A 13,591-nucleotide genomic window follows, 5' to 3' on the forward strand; every position below is an offset into this window, starting at 1 on the left:
GCTGTACCATTTTGTGTTCCTACCAGCAGTGAATGAGAATTCCTGTTGCCCCATATCCTTGCCAGCAATTGGTGGTATTAGTGATTTGGATGTGATTTTCCCCATTGTAGTAGGTGTGTAGTCATTGTTTTAATTTGTGGTTTCTTAATGACGTATGATGTTGAGCATCTCTTCATATGCCTATTTGCCATCTATGTCTTCTTTGTTGAGGTGTCTTTTCAGATCTTTGCCCACTTTGTGATCAGGTTGTTCATTTTCTTTTGAGTTCTTTGTCTGTTTGGGATAACGGTCTTGTATCAGATACGTCTTTTGCAAATATTTTCTCCCAGGCTATGGCTTGCTTTCTCATTGTCTTTCACAAGTTGGGGAAATTGCCCTCTGTTCCTGGTTTGCTGAGAGTCTTCATTGTGAATTGGTGTTCAATTTTGTCAAATCTTTTTCTGCATCTATTGATATTATCATGTGATTTTTCTTCCTTAGTCTGTTGATATGATGGATTACATGAATTCATATTCAAGTGTTGAGCCTTGCATACCTGGATAAATCCCACTTAGTTGTGGTGTAGCAATCTTTTTAGACATTGTTGTATTTTATTTGCTATTATTTTGCTGAGGATTTTTGTGTCTATATTCACGAGAGATATTGGTCTGTGGTTTTGTTTTCTTACAGTGTTTTAATCTGGTTTTAGTATTAAGGTAATGCTGGCCTCATAGAATGAGTTAGGAAGTATTCCCTCTGCTTCTGTCTTCTGAAAGAGATTGTAGATAATTAATCTAGTTTCTTCCTTTGATGTTTGGTAGAATTCACCAAGAAAATCCATCTGGACCTGGTGCTTTCTGTTTTGGAAGTTTATTAGTTATTGATTCAGTTGCTTAATAGGTATAGGCTTATGCAGATTGTGTATTTCTTTTTGTGTGAGTTTTGATAGATTGTACCTTTTAGAGAATTAATCTATTTTGTCTAGGTTATTGAATTCGTGGGCATAGAGTTGTTCATAGTATTTCTTTATTTTCCTTTTAATGTCCATGGGATCTGTAGTTAAATCCTCTCATTTCATTTCTACCATGAGTAACTTGTTGTCTCTTTTTTTCTTGATTAACCTGGCTAGAAGTTTATCAATTTAATTGATTTTTTCCAAAGAACTAGCTTTTAACATCATTGATTTTTCTCTGTGGGTTTCCTGTTCTCGATTCCATTGGTTTCTACTCTATGTTTATAATATAGAATAGAATATATATTATGTAGAGTATATTATATACTCTACATAATAAATATTCTACTATATTTATTATCTCTTTTCTTCTGCTTGCTTTTCATTTCATTTGCTCCTCTTTCTCTAGTTTCTTAAAGTATAAGTTCAGATCTTATAGATGTTTATTCTTTCCTGTTATATGTATTCAATCCTATAGATTCCCCTCTGAGCATTGCTTTCACTGCCTTCCATAAATTTTGATAAGTTGTATTTTCATTTATTTTAAAATATTTTAATTTTTTTCTTGTGATTTCTTCTTTGACCCATGTGTTAGAAGTACATTATTTAATATCTAAGTATTTTGGGATTTTCCAGCTATCTTTGGGTTATTGATTTTTAGTTTAATTCCACTGAGATCCGAAAGCATACATTGTATTTTTCTTTTTTTACATTTACTCATGTGAGTTTTATAGCCTTCATTGTGATCTGTCTTGATGAGATGTTCCCTGTGAACTTGAGAACGTGTATTGTGCTGTTGTTGGATAGTCTATAGATGTCACGTTTATCTCAGTTGATTGGTGGTGCTATTGAGTTCAACTGTATACCCCCTGATTTTCTGCTTGGCAGATCTGTCCATTTCTAATAGAGGAATGTTGAAGTCTGTAACTGTAAACATGAATTCATCTATTTCTTCTTGTAGTTCTATTAGTTTTTGTTTTGCCTCATGTAGTTTGATGCTGTGTTAGGAGCATACACATTAAGCATTGTTCTGTCTTCTTGGAGAATTGGCCTTTTATTATTATGTAATGTCTCTCTTTACTCCTGGTAGCTTTCCTTGCTCTAATGTCTGTTTTGTCTGAAATTAATATAGCTATTTCAGCTTTCTTTTTATTAGTGTTAGCATAGTATATCTTTCTTCATCCCTTTGCTTTTCATCTATATATGTCTTCATATTTAAAGTGGGTTTCTTATAGACAATATATAGTTGGATCTGGGTTTTTGACCCACTCTGACAAGCTCTATCTTTTGATTGGTTCATTTAGGCTGTTGACATTCAAATTGATTACTGATATACATAATATCTACCATATTTGCTACTGTTTTCTATTTGTTGCCACGGTTTTTTTTTTTTCCTGTTTTTGTCTTCCACATTTTTTCTGCCTTTTTTGGTTTTTAATTGAGCATTCTGTATATTTCATTTTCTCTCGTTTTCCAGCATATTATTTATACTTCTTTTTTTAGTGGTTGCCTAAGAGTTTTCAATATACATTTACAACTATTGCAAGTCCACTTTCAAATAACATTATATTGCTTCACGGCTAGTGTAAATACCTTATAATAACAAAATAATCCTGATTTCTCCCTCATGCCCCTTGTCTCACGGCTGTCATTCATTTCAGTGATTCATAAGCATAGGTATACTAAGCATACATAGTCAAAACCAGTGTTAGCATTATTCTTTTGAACTGACTGTTATCTAGTAGATCAATTAAGAATAATAAAAATAAAGGTTTTTATTTTACCTCCACTATTCCTTCTCTGATTCTCTTTCTTTCTGTAGAGCTAAATTTCCAACCTATATCATCTTGCTTTTCTCCGAAGAACTTATAATATTTCTTGCAAAGCAGGCCTGCTAGCAACAAATTCACTCAATTTTTGTTTGAAAATATCTTTGTTTCTCCTTTACTTTTGAAGAATAATTTCACAGGGTACCAAATTTTAGGCTGCTTTGTTTTTTTCTCTGAATGCTAAATATTTTATCCCAACTCTTGCTTGTATGATTTCAGAGAAGTCAGGTTTAATTTCTTTTTTTTTCTCTGCTATAGCTAAGGGTTCCCCCCTTCCCTGGCTTCTTTAAGAATTATTTTCTTTATCTTTGATTTTCTGCAGTTTGAAAATGATATACCTATGTGTAGTTTTCTCTTGGCATTTGTTCTGCTTGTGTTCTCTGAGCTTCCTGGATCTGTGGTTTGCTATCTGACATTAGTTTGGGGGGAATTCTCAGTCCTTAATCAAATAATTCTTCTGTTCTTTCCTTTCTTCTCCTTCTAGTATTCTCATTACGTACATGTTATTCATTCTGTAGCTGTCCTAAAGTTCTTGGATGTTCTGTTCTGTTTTTTTTTTTCAGTCTTTTTTCTCTTTGCTTACCAGTTTTGAAAGTTTCTAATGAAATATCCTTAAGCTCAGAGATTCTTTCTTCAGCTATGTTTCATCTACTAACAAGCCCATTAAAGGCCTTCTTCCTTTCCATTACAATGCTTTATCCCTAGCATTTTATTTAGATTCTTTCTTAGAATTTCCATCTGTCTTCTTACATTACCCATCTGTTCTTGCATGTTATCTACTTTTTCTAGTAGATTCCTTAGCATATTATTTGTAGTTATTTCAGTTGCTAGTCTGATAATTCCAATGTTCCTGCCATGTCTGGCTCTCGTTCTGATGCTTATTCTGTCTGTTCAAACTGTGTTTTTTGCCTTTTAGTAAGTCTTGTAATTTTATGTTAAAAGCTGGATGTGATATACTGGATAAAGGGAACTGCAGTAAATAAGCCTTTTATAATATAGTGATAAAGTAAGGTATGGAGGGGAAGTGTTCTGTAGTCCTATGATTAAGGGGACTAGGTCTCAGTCTTTTAGTGAGCCTGTACCCCTGGACTTAGAACTTCACAAGTGCTTCTCAGCCCTTCCCCCACCCCCCACCACCTTAGGTGGGATAGGATGGTTACAGGTTGCTGAAGTTGGGTTTTTCTTTTCCCCTAGGTTAACTAAGCTCTAATGAAATCCCAATCGGTTAGGCTCTGGGAAAATAATTTACCTTGTGGACAGTCCTTGTTAAGAGTAACAGAATTTGGCCAGGCGCAGTGGTTCATGCCTTTAATCCCAGCACTTTGAGAGGCTGAGGGAGTGGGGATCACTAGGTCAGGAGTTTGAGATCAGCCTGCCAACATGGTGAAACCCTGTCTCTACTAAAAATACAAAAATTAGCTGGGCATGGGGGCAGGTGCCTGTAATCACAGGTACTCGGGAGGCTGAGGCAGGAGAATTGCTTGAACCCGGAAGGTGGAAGCTGCAGTGAGCCAAGATCATGTCATTGCACTCCAGCCTGGGCAACAGAGCGAGGAGACTGTGTCTCCAAAAAAAAAAAGAAAAAGAAAGAACAGAATTCTCTGGCATATTTCAAAATCACTACTTTTCCTTTCCTGCTGCCGTAAGGAGGAGGAGATTTTTCTTCAGTTTTCACTGTATCTAGTAGAGCTCCTAGAAGTGAAACTCACAAAAGTGTGGGAATGCGCCCACCTATGGGACTCCCTGGAATGCTTACATTTCAAGAGTTGTCCACGCTGAGCCTCCAGCAATTTGTCAGTTACAGTTCAGGTTTTCCTACCCTGGTACTGATTCTTTGCAGATTTCTGCTCATGAGTCTCTGATTCGCTAAGTTGTCATTGTCTGTATTTATCTATCTTTTCAATTTTGGCGACAGCAATTTTCCCTCTAACCTTAGTTTTCTTATGCATCTAAGAAGAGTTGTTGATTTTCATTGTATTCAGCCATTTATTAATTGTTAGGATGGACTGACAACTTTGGAGGTTTTTTATGTCAGACAGGAAACTGTAAGTCTTAACTCTTTCTTAAAGAGAGCTTTTTTCATCTCAAATTACCATTTTGGCCATTAGCAATATTCTTTTGGACAGTTCTCAGCCATTATTAGTTCAAATATTGCTGCTTTTCCTTTCTCTCTTTTTTCTTCTTCTGGTAGTCCCATTATGCCTAAGTTACACTTGTGCAATTGTCCCACAGTTCTTAGATATTTTGTTAGGTTTTTTTTCCATTCTTTTTTCTCTTTGACCTTCAGTTTGAGAAAGTTTCTGTTGACATACCCCCAAGCTGACTGATTCTTTCCTCCCCAGTGTGTAGTCTACTGATGAGCCCATCAAAGGCATTCTTCATTTCTGTTACAGTGGTTTTTATTTCTAGCAATTCCTTTTGGTTCTTTCTAAGTTTCTATCTCTCCATTTACATTACTCATCTGTTCTTGCATATTGTACACTTTTTCCATTAGAGCCTTTAATCATAGTTGCCTTACTATCCTACTCTGATACTTCCAAAATCTGTGCCATATCAGAGCCTGGTTCTGATGCTTGTTTTGTCTCTTCAAACTGTGGTTGTTGTTTTTTTCTTTGCCTTTTAGCTTGTCTTTAAATTTTTTGCTGAAAGCTAGACATGATGTATCAGGCAATAGAAACTGAGCTGAATAGGTCTTTAGTGTGAGGTTTTATGTGGCTAGGAGTTAGATGTTTAATGTTTGCTGTAGCTGTAGGTATCAGAGGCTTTCCTCTAGTGTCCTTATTTTTGTTTCTCCTGATGTTTTGGGGTTTCCCTATAAATTCTTTCTCAAATAGAATCTGTGCCTTGTATAAAACTGGAGCCCTGTTAATGTAGTGGTAAGATATTGAGGAGAGGAATCATTCTATAATCTTATTATTAAATATATATATATTTTTAATTGGGTCTGTGTCTCTAAAATGTAATCTTTACAAGAGTTTCTTAGCCTCTTTTATTCTCCTGTGTGAGGCAGTAAGGCTAGAGGGGTCTGTAGTTGACTAATTGCCCTTTCTCCAAGTCAGATAAGGCTCTGGTAAAGTAGTTTCCTATTATGGAGGACATGTGCTCAGGGCTATTTCAGAATGGTTATTTTTCCTTCCCTCCTGCCCAAAGCAGGGAGAGTATTTTTCTCTGATCTCTGATCTTCACTGTGAGAACCTGGTAAGGTTCCAGGAGATAAAACTCATGAAAGTGTGGGAGTTTTTCCTTCAATGCTAGTTTACACTGAGTGTCCAGCAATTCTTCAATTACAGTTTAAGAATTCTGGCTAGTATTGGCTCCTGAGGCTTCTTCTCCCAGTAAGCTATAATTATAGACTGTTAAGGGTAGGAGGAAGAAATTCATAAGTCTATGCCTTAATAAATTGGTGATAAAAGAAATAGATCAACAAATAATGGAAGGCTCTTACTTACAGTGAGGTGCTGAGCATCTACTGGTAAATGAGGGAGAGTTTCTGGAGGTGGAAAATCATCACTTTGCAGCCAAATTCTAGATCAGGCAAGAGCCATCAACAGGGAGGGAATTTAGATAAGAAATTGCTGTTAAAAAAAGTCCTCCAGCTTGAAGCAGCTCCAGCTAACCATTATCTGGTACAGTTTGAACACCAGTGACTCCTGTGTCTTTGTGACTTGCTCCCTCTCCCCCTTTTTTTGTAAGTACTTTTACTTTTTGATATAGAAAGATGATCCAGGTTGACCTTGTACCTATCATGTCCCATCACTTTTATCAGCCATTTCTCTGAGGACCCCTCAAACAAAAATAATTTTTAAAAATTTTAATTGTATATTTGAACATTATGCGGGATTTTCAAATACAAACAAGAAAAAAGAAATTAAAATGAATCACTCATTTCAACACTTACAAACTTGCTTCCATTCTGAATTCTCTTTTAACATCAGGGCAGTATTTAACTTCAAAGAGAGAAGGGTGACAGAAATTGAAAAATATGGAAGAGGAAATCCCTGTTAAGATATTATACAACTTTCATGTCCAGTGAGTTCCTAACACCCTGGAAGGTCTTTCACTTGCTGTTCTTTGGGTTGCATTTATGAACAAACAAGTGGAAATAGATGTTTACAGGCCATCCCATTACTCTATATGACCTTCCCATCCCTCAAACCACCACATGGACCATAAGCCTTAGGTCTAAGTGGGATAAAGCACAACCTCTGCACTCCTGCCCACTCATTAGAAAACCCCTCTTGCTGCCTGGAAGGGCTGTGTGTTGGGATTGAACTCCTAGGGCAGAAGCCTCCCTGGAGATGGGAGGTCAGTGAGCCCAGGTTTCCCTGTAACCTCAGCTTATGAAAACTGTATCAGACTTGCCAAGTCTCACAGTGTAAAGTAAACAGGGACACAGCAGGTATAGTTAGAAGGAAAACAATGGCAGAGGAATCATACTGGATTAACTGAAAATGAAATTTATAAAATTACAAATTTGGAGTTTTCAAAAAAGTTATTTAAACTCCATTTAACTAAAATATTCCTAATACATTGCAAATGTGGATTTGAAAATTTGGGGTATGAAAATTAAGTTCACAAGGAAGACACATAAATGAGAAATAAGCTTCTGAAGAAAAGGAAAAGATCAGAAGCCGGTTGGAGGGTGAGAGGTTTTTTCGCTCTAGGGAGATTCTTCAAGCAATCACTACGTCAACAGACACAGGTGTTTCTCTTCCTTCATATGAGGAATATCAGGGATCCAAACTTATTTGAAAAGCTAAAGAGGCACCATTCGTACCCATTGGAATAGCAGGTTTTGCAGCAGTTGTTGCATATGGATTACACAAACTGAAGAGCAGGGGAAATACTAAAATGTCCATTCATCTGATCCACATGCGTGTGGTAGCCCAAGGCTTTGTTGTAGGAGCAATGACTGTTGGTATGGGCTATTCCATGTATCGGGAATTCTGGGCAAAACCTAAGCCTTAGAAGAAGAGATGCTGCCTTGGTCTTGTTGGAGGAGCTTGCTTTAGTTAGACGTCTCATTATTGAAGTTACCTATTATTGTTGGAAATAAACTAATTTGTATGGGTTTAGATGGTAACATGGCATTTTGAATACTGGCTTCCTTTCTTGCAGGCTTGATTTGCCTGGTGACCGAATTACTAGTGACTAGTTCACTAACTCGGTCATTCAAGGAAGTCAAGTTAACTTAAACATGTCACCTAAATGCACTTGATGGTGTTGAAATGTCCACCTTCTTAAATTTTTAAGATGAACTTAGTTCTAAAGAAGATAACAGGCCAATCCTGAAGGTACTCCCAGTTTGCTGCAGAATCTCATGTATTTTGGATGTTGTATAAGAGTCCTATTTGCCCCAGTTAATTCAACTTTTGTCTGCCTGTTTTGTGGACTGGCTGGCTCTGTTAGAACTCTGTCCAAAAAGTGCATGGAATATAATTTGTAAAGCTTCCCACAATTGACAATATATGTGCATGTGTTTAAACCAAATCCAGAAAGCTTAAACAATAGAGCTGCATAATAGTAGTATTTATTAAAGAATCACAATTGTAAACATGAGAATAACTTAAGGATTCTAGTTTAGTTTTTTGTAATTGCAAATTATATTTTTGCTGCTGATATATTAGAATAATTTTTAAATGTCATCTTGAAATAGAAATATGTATTTTAAGCACTCATGCAAAGGTAAGTGAACACTTTTTAAATGTGTGTGTTGCTTATTTTTTACATAAGAATTGTAAACATTGAACTGAACAAATTACCTATAACGGATTTGATTAATGACTTACGAGCAAGCTGGTTTGGCCAGACAGTATACCCAAACTTTTGTGTAATATACAGAAGGCTATGACACTTGTGAAATTCTCTTGTCTAATCTGAATTTACATTCCATAGTGATAACATGGTATATGTATTGTTATTAAAGTAAGTGACCCATGTCAAAAAGAAAAAAAAGAAAAGGAAAAGAATAATTCTTTCTCATTTTTGGCCTTTATTAGGAAATGCCACAGACAAATGTTATGAGTCAGTTTAGGTTGGTGGTGTAACATGAATTCTGTGGTGCCCATGCTTATGAAAGAGCAGAGCCAAGGGCACTCATTGTTGAACTCAGATAAACATTTCGTGCCATTTGACAAAGACTCTCACCTTGACTAAACTTCAGTCAGGTTCCTCGGAACTCTCTTCTCAACTAGGCGTTAACCATGGCCTATAAAAACTGTAAACTCTCAGCACAGATTTTGTCAACACTGCCCCCCTCACACCACACACACTAAGAGACTTGAACCAACATATGCATAGTTTCTAATAGCTCAAGGCCACATCATTTGGATGACAACTCTGGTTCTTTTAGAATGTCTGTCTGAGAAAGCTCAGTACCATCTGGAAAATTTACTGTTTATTCCAGCCAAAACCTGGTGATAGGTCAATAAGCCATACAACCTCATCTTTAGAGCAGTGCTGTACTTTGAGTATGTTCCCCAAAGTTGATGTATTGGAAACTTGATCTCCAGTGTTGCGATGTTGGGATGTGAGGCGTATTGGGAGGTGTTTGGCTCATGGGGGCACTGCCCTAATGAATAGATGAATGCCATTTTCACTGGAGAGGTTATCTTGGCAGTAGGTTCCTTATAAAAGGATGAGTTTGGCCCCTTCTTGTGCTGTTGTGCATAAACACTTGCTTTCTCTCTGCCTCCCTTTTGCCATGGGATGATGCAGCAAGAAGGGTCTCACCAAATATGCCAACACCTTGGTCTTGGACTTCCCAGACTCCAGAACTGTGAGGAAATAAAATGTTGTTCTTCCTAAGTTGCCCAGTCTGTGATATTCTGCTATTGCAGCAGAAAACAGATTAAGACAGAAAATTGGTACCAGGAGTGGGGCTATAAGAAATATCTGAAAAGGTGGAAGTGGCTTTGGAATTTGGTAATGGGCAAAGGCTGGAAGAGTTTGGAAGAGCAGACTAGAAAAAGCCTATATTGCCATGAACAGAGTGTTAAGGACAATTCTGGTCAGGGCTCGGAAGAGAATAGCTGTAGGAAGTCTAAAAGTTTTTAGAGATTTACTTAAGTGGTCATGATCAGAATGTTTGTAGAAATATCAATGGTAGGCTGGGTGTGGTGACTCACACCTATAATCCCAGCACTTTAGGAGGCTGAGGCGGGTGGATCACTTGAGGTCAGGAGTTTGAGACCAGTGTGGCCAACATAGTGAAACCTTGTCTCTACTAAAAATCCAAAAATATGTATATGGTAAAGGCCAATCTGATAAGCTCTTTGAAATGAGGAATATCTTACTGGAAGCTGGAATAAACACCACTATTGTTATGGACTTGCAAAGAACTTCTGAGCCCTCACCAGAATTGCCCTTAATACTCTGTTCATGACAATACAGGCTTTTTCTAGTGTGCTCTTCCAAACTCTTCCAGCCTTTGCCCATTACCAAATTCCAAAGCCACTTCTACCTTTTCAGGTATTTGTTATAGCAGTAACTCTGCTCCTAGTACCAATTTTCTGTCTTAATCTGTTTTCTGCTGCAATAGCAGAATATCACAGACTGGGCAGTTACAAAGAATTGTTTTCATATCCAAGGACTTTATGGAAGGCAGAATTTAAGAGTGACAAACTAATTTATCTGGCAGAAGAAAATTCTAAGCAAAACATTGAAGAATCTGCATGGTTTCTTTAACTGCATACAGTAAAATGAGAGGAGAATAGATTTAAAGACAGAATTCACAATTAAAAATGAGGCAGAATGTAAAATATTTGGAAAATTCACAGCTGCCCCTGAGAATCCAGAACTTTAGAGCTACCAGTGTGCAGCAGCATCCTGAGAGAGCTGCAGGCATGAAACCTCAACCCATAAGAGCTACTGCCTGGGCTGAGCCCAGCAAAGCCATGGGGGCAGGACTGCCCAAGATTTTGAGGACCTAACCCCTGCCTCAGTGTATCCACAAGGTGGCATATGAATTCAAAGATTGTTCTGAAGTTTTAAGATGTAATGTTGTTTACCCTGTTGGGTTTTGGACTTACTTGGGACCAGTTACCTCTTTTTTCCTATTTCTCCCTTTTGCAGTGGAAATATCTATCCCATACCTATCCAGCCATTGTATTTTGGAAGTACAAACTCCAGCTGTGAGTTTGATTTCAGACTCACAGCTGGAGGATAATTTGCTTCAGGATGAATTATGCCTTGATTCTTGCCCATATCTGATTTAGATGAGACTTTGGAATTGGACTTTTGAGTAGATGCTTGGGGCTAATGGAATGGAGTGAATGTATTTTGTGTGTGAAAAGGACATGAATTTGAGGGGCCAGGGCAGAATGCTATGGTTTGAATGTGTCCCTCAAAATTCATGTGTTAGAAACTTGATCCCTAATGCAAAGCTGTTGGGAAGTGGGACATTTTAGAGGTGTTTAGGTCATGAGGACCAACATGAGTGGATTAATGTCATTATCATGGGAGTGTGTTTGTTATCTTGGCAGTGGGTTCCTTAATTAAAGGACAAGTTCAGCCCCTGCTTGCTCTCTCTCACCCACGTGATGCTTTCTGCTACATTATGATGCAGCAAGAAGGCCCTTGTCAGATGCTGGTGCATTGATCTTGGCTTTCCCAGCCTCCACTAATAAATTTCTGTTCCTTATAAGGAAACAAATTTTTTTTTTTTTTTTTAGTTTTTATTGATCATTCTTGGGTGTTCCTCGGGGATGTGGCAGGGTCATAGGATAACAGTGGAGAGAAGGTCAGCAGATAAACATGTGAACAAAGGTCTCTGGTTTTCCTAGGCAGAGGACCCTGCGGCCTTCCGCAGTGTTTGTGTCCCTGGGTGCTTGAGATTAGGGAGTGGTGATGACTCTTAACGAGTATGCTGCCTTCAGGCATCTGTTTAACAAAGCACATCTTGCACCGCCCTTAATCCATTTAACCCTGAGTGGACACAGCACATGTTTCAGAGAGCACAGGGTTGGGGGTAAGGTTATAGATTAACAGCATCCCAAGGCAGAAGAATTTTTCTTAGTACAGAACAAAATGGAGTCTCCTATGTCTACTTCTTTCTACACAGACACAATAACAATCTGATGTCTCTTTCTTTTCCCCACATTTCCCCCTTTTCGACAAAACCGCCATCATCATCACGGCCTGTTCTCGATGGTCGCTGTCTCTTCGGAGCTGTTGGGTACACCTCCCAGATGGGGCAGCCGGGCAGAGGCGCTCCTCACTTCCCACACGGGGCGGCCAGGCAGAGGCGCTCCTCACTTCCCAGACAATGGGCGGGCGGGCAGAGATGCTCCTCACCTCCCAGACGATGGGCGGCCGGGCAGAGGTGCTCCTCACATCCCAGACGGGGCGGCCGGGCAGAGGCACTCCCCATTTCCCAGACGGGGCGGCCGGGCAGAGGCACTACCCATTTCGCAGATGTGGCGGCCAGGCAGAGACGCTCCTCACCTCCCAGACGGGGCGGCCGGGCAGAGGAGCTCCTCACCTCCCAGACGGGGTGGTGGCCAGGCAGAGGCCCTCCTCATCTCCCAGACGGGGTGGCGGCCGGGCAGAGGCGCTCCTCACCTCTCAGACGGGGCGGCCAGGCAGAGGCGCTCCCCACTTCCCAGATGGGGTGGCAGCCGGGCAGAGGCGCTCCCCACATCCCAGACGGGGTGGCCAGGCAGAGGTGCTCCTCACTTCCCAGATGATGGGTGGCCGGGCAGAGGCGCTCCTCAATTCCCAGACGGGGCAGCTGGGCAGAGGCGCTCTCACTTCCTCCCAGACGGGGCGGCCGGGCAGAGGCGCTTCCCACTTCCCAGACGGGGTGGCGGCTGGGCAGAGGCGCTCCTCACTTCCCATTCGGGGCAGCCAGGCAGAGACACTCCTCACTTCCTAGACGGGGTGGCAGCCGGGCAGAGGCGCTCCTCACTTCCCATTCGGGGCAGCCAGGCAGAGACACTCCTCACTTCCTAGACGGGGTGGCAGCCGGGCAGAGGCGCTCCTCTCTTCCCAGATGGGGCAGCCAGGCAGAGGCGCTCCTCACTTCCCATTAGGGGCAGCCGGGCAGAGGCACTCCTAACTTCCTCCCAGACGGGATGGCTGGGCAGAGGCGCTTCTCACTTCCCAGACGGGGCAGCTGGGCAGAGGCGCTCCTCACATCCCAGACAATGGGCGGCCCGGCAGAGACACTCCTTACTTCCTAGACGGGGTGGCAGCCAGGCAGAGGCTGTAATCTTAGCACTTTGGGAGGCCAAGGCAGGCGGCTGGGAGGTGGAGGTTGTAGTGAGCCGAGATCACGCCACTGCACTCCAGCCTGGGCAACACTGAGCATTGAGTGAGCGAGACTCCGTCTGCAATCCCAGCACCTCGGGAGGCCGAGGCGGTCAGATCACCCGAGGCCAGGAGCTGGAGACCAGCCCGGTCAACATGGCGAAACCCCATCTCCACCAAAAATACAAAAACCAGTCAGGAGTGGCAGCACGTGCCTGGAATCCCAGGCACTTGGCAGGCCGAGGCAGGGAGGTTGCAGCGAGCCGAGATCATGGCAGTACAGTCCAGCCTCGGCAAGAGAGGGAGACCAGGAGACCGTAGAGAGGGAGTGGGAGAGGGGGAAACAAATTTTTGTTCTTTGTAAATTATGGGGTCTGTGGTATCGTGTTATAGAAGCAGAAAGTGGACTAGTGGACTCAGACAAGCAGTTACTTTAGAAAGCTTGCAATTATGAACTTTCTCTCCCCCTTTGAGGTATAATTTTGTTGTTGTTGTTGTTGTTGTTGTTGTTGTTTTGAGACAGAGTCTCTCTCTGTTGCCCAGGCTGGAGTGCAGTGGTGCAATCTCGGCTCACTGTAACCTC

General features: G+C 40.8%; 1 protein-coding gene and 1 pseudogene across 3 annotated transcripts in view; both read left to right on the forward strand.

Annotated features, from left to right (window-relative positions):
- Positions 1 to 13,591, forward strand: part of MCUB (mitochondrial calcium uniporter dominant negative subunit beta) — a 125,039-nt gene that overhangs the window by 102,688 nt on the left and 8,760 nt on the right. The gene's annotated exons all lie outside the window — the stretch shown is intronic.
- LOC109026453 (HIG1 domain family member 1A, mitochondrial-like) lies at positions 6,783 to 7,833 on the forward strand (annotated as a pseudogene).

Source organism: Gorilla gorilla, chromosome 3 (assembly GCF_029281585.2).
Source record: "Gorilla gorilla gorilla isolate KB3781 chromosome 3, NHGRI_mGorGor1-v2.1_pri, whole genome shotgun sequence".
Lineage (NCBI taxonomy): Eukaryota > Metazoa > Chordata > Mammalia > Primates > Hominidae > Gorilla > Gorilla gorilla.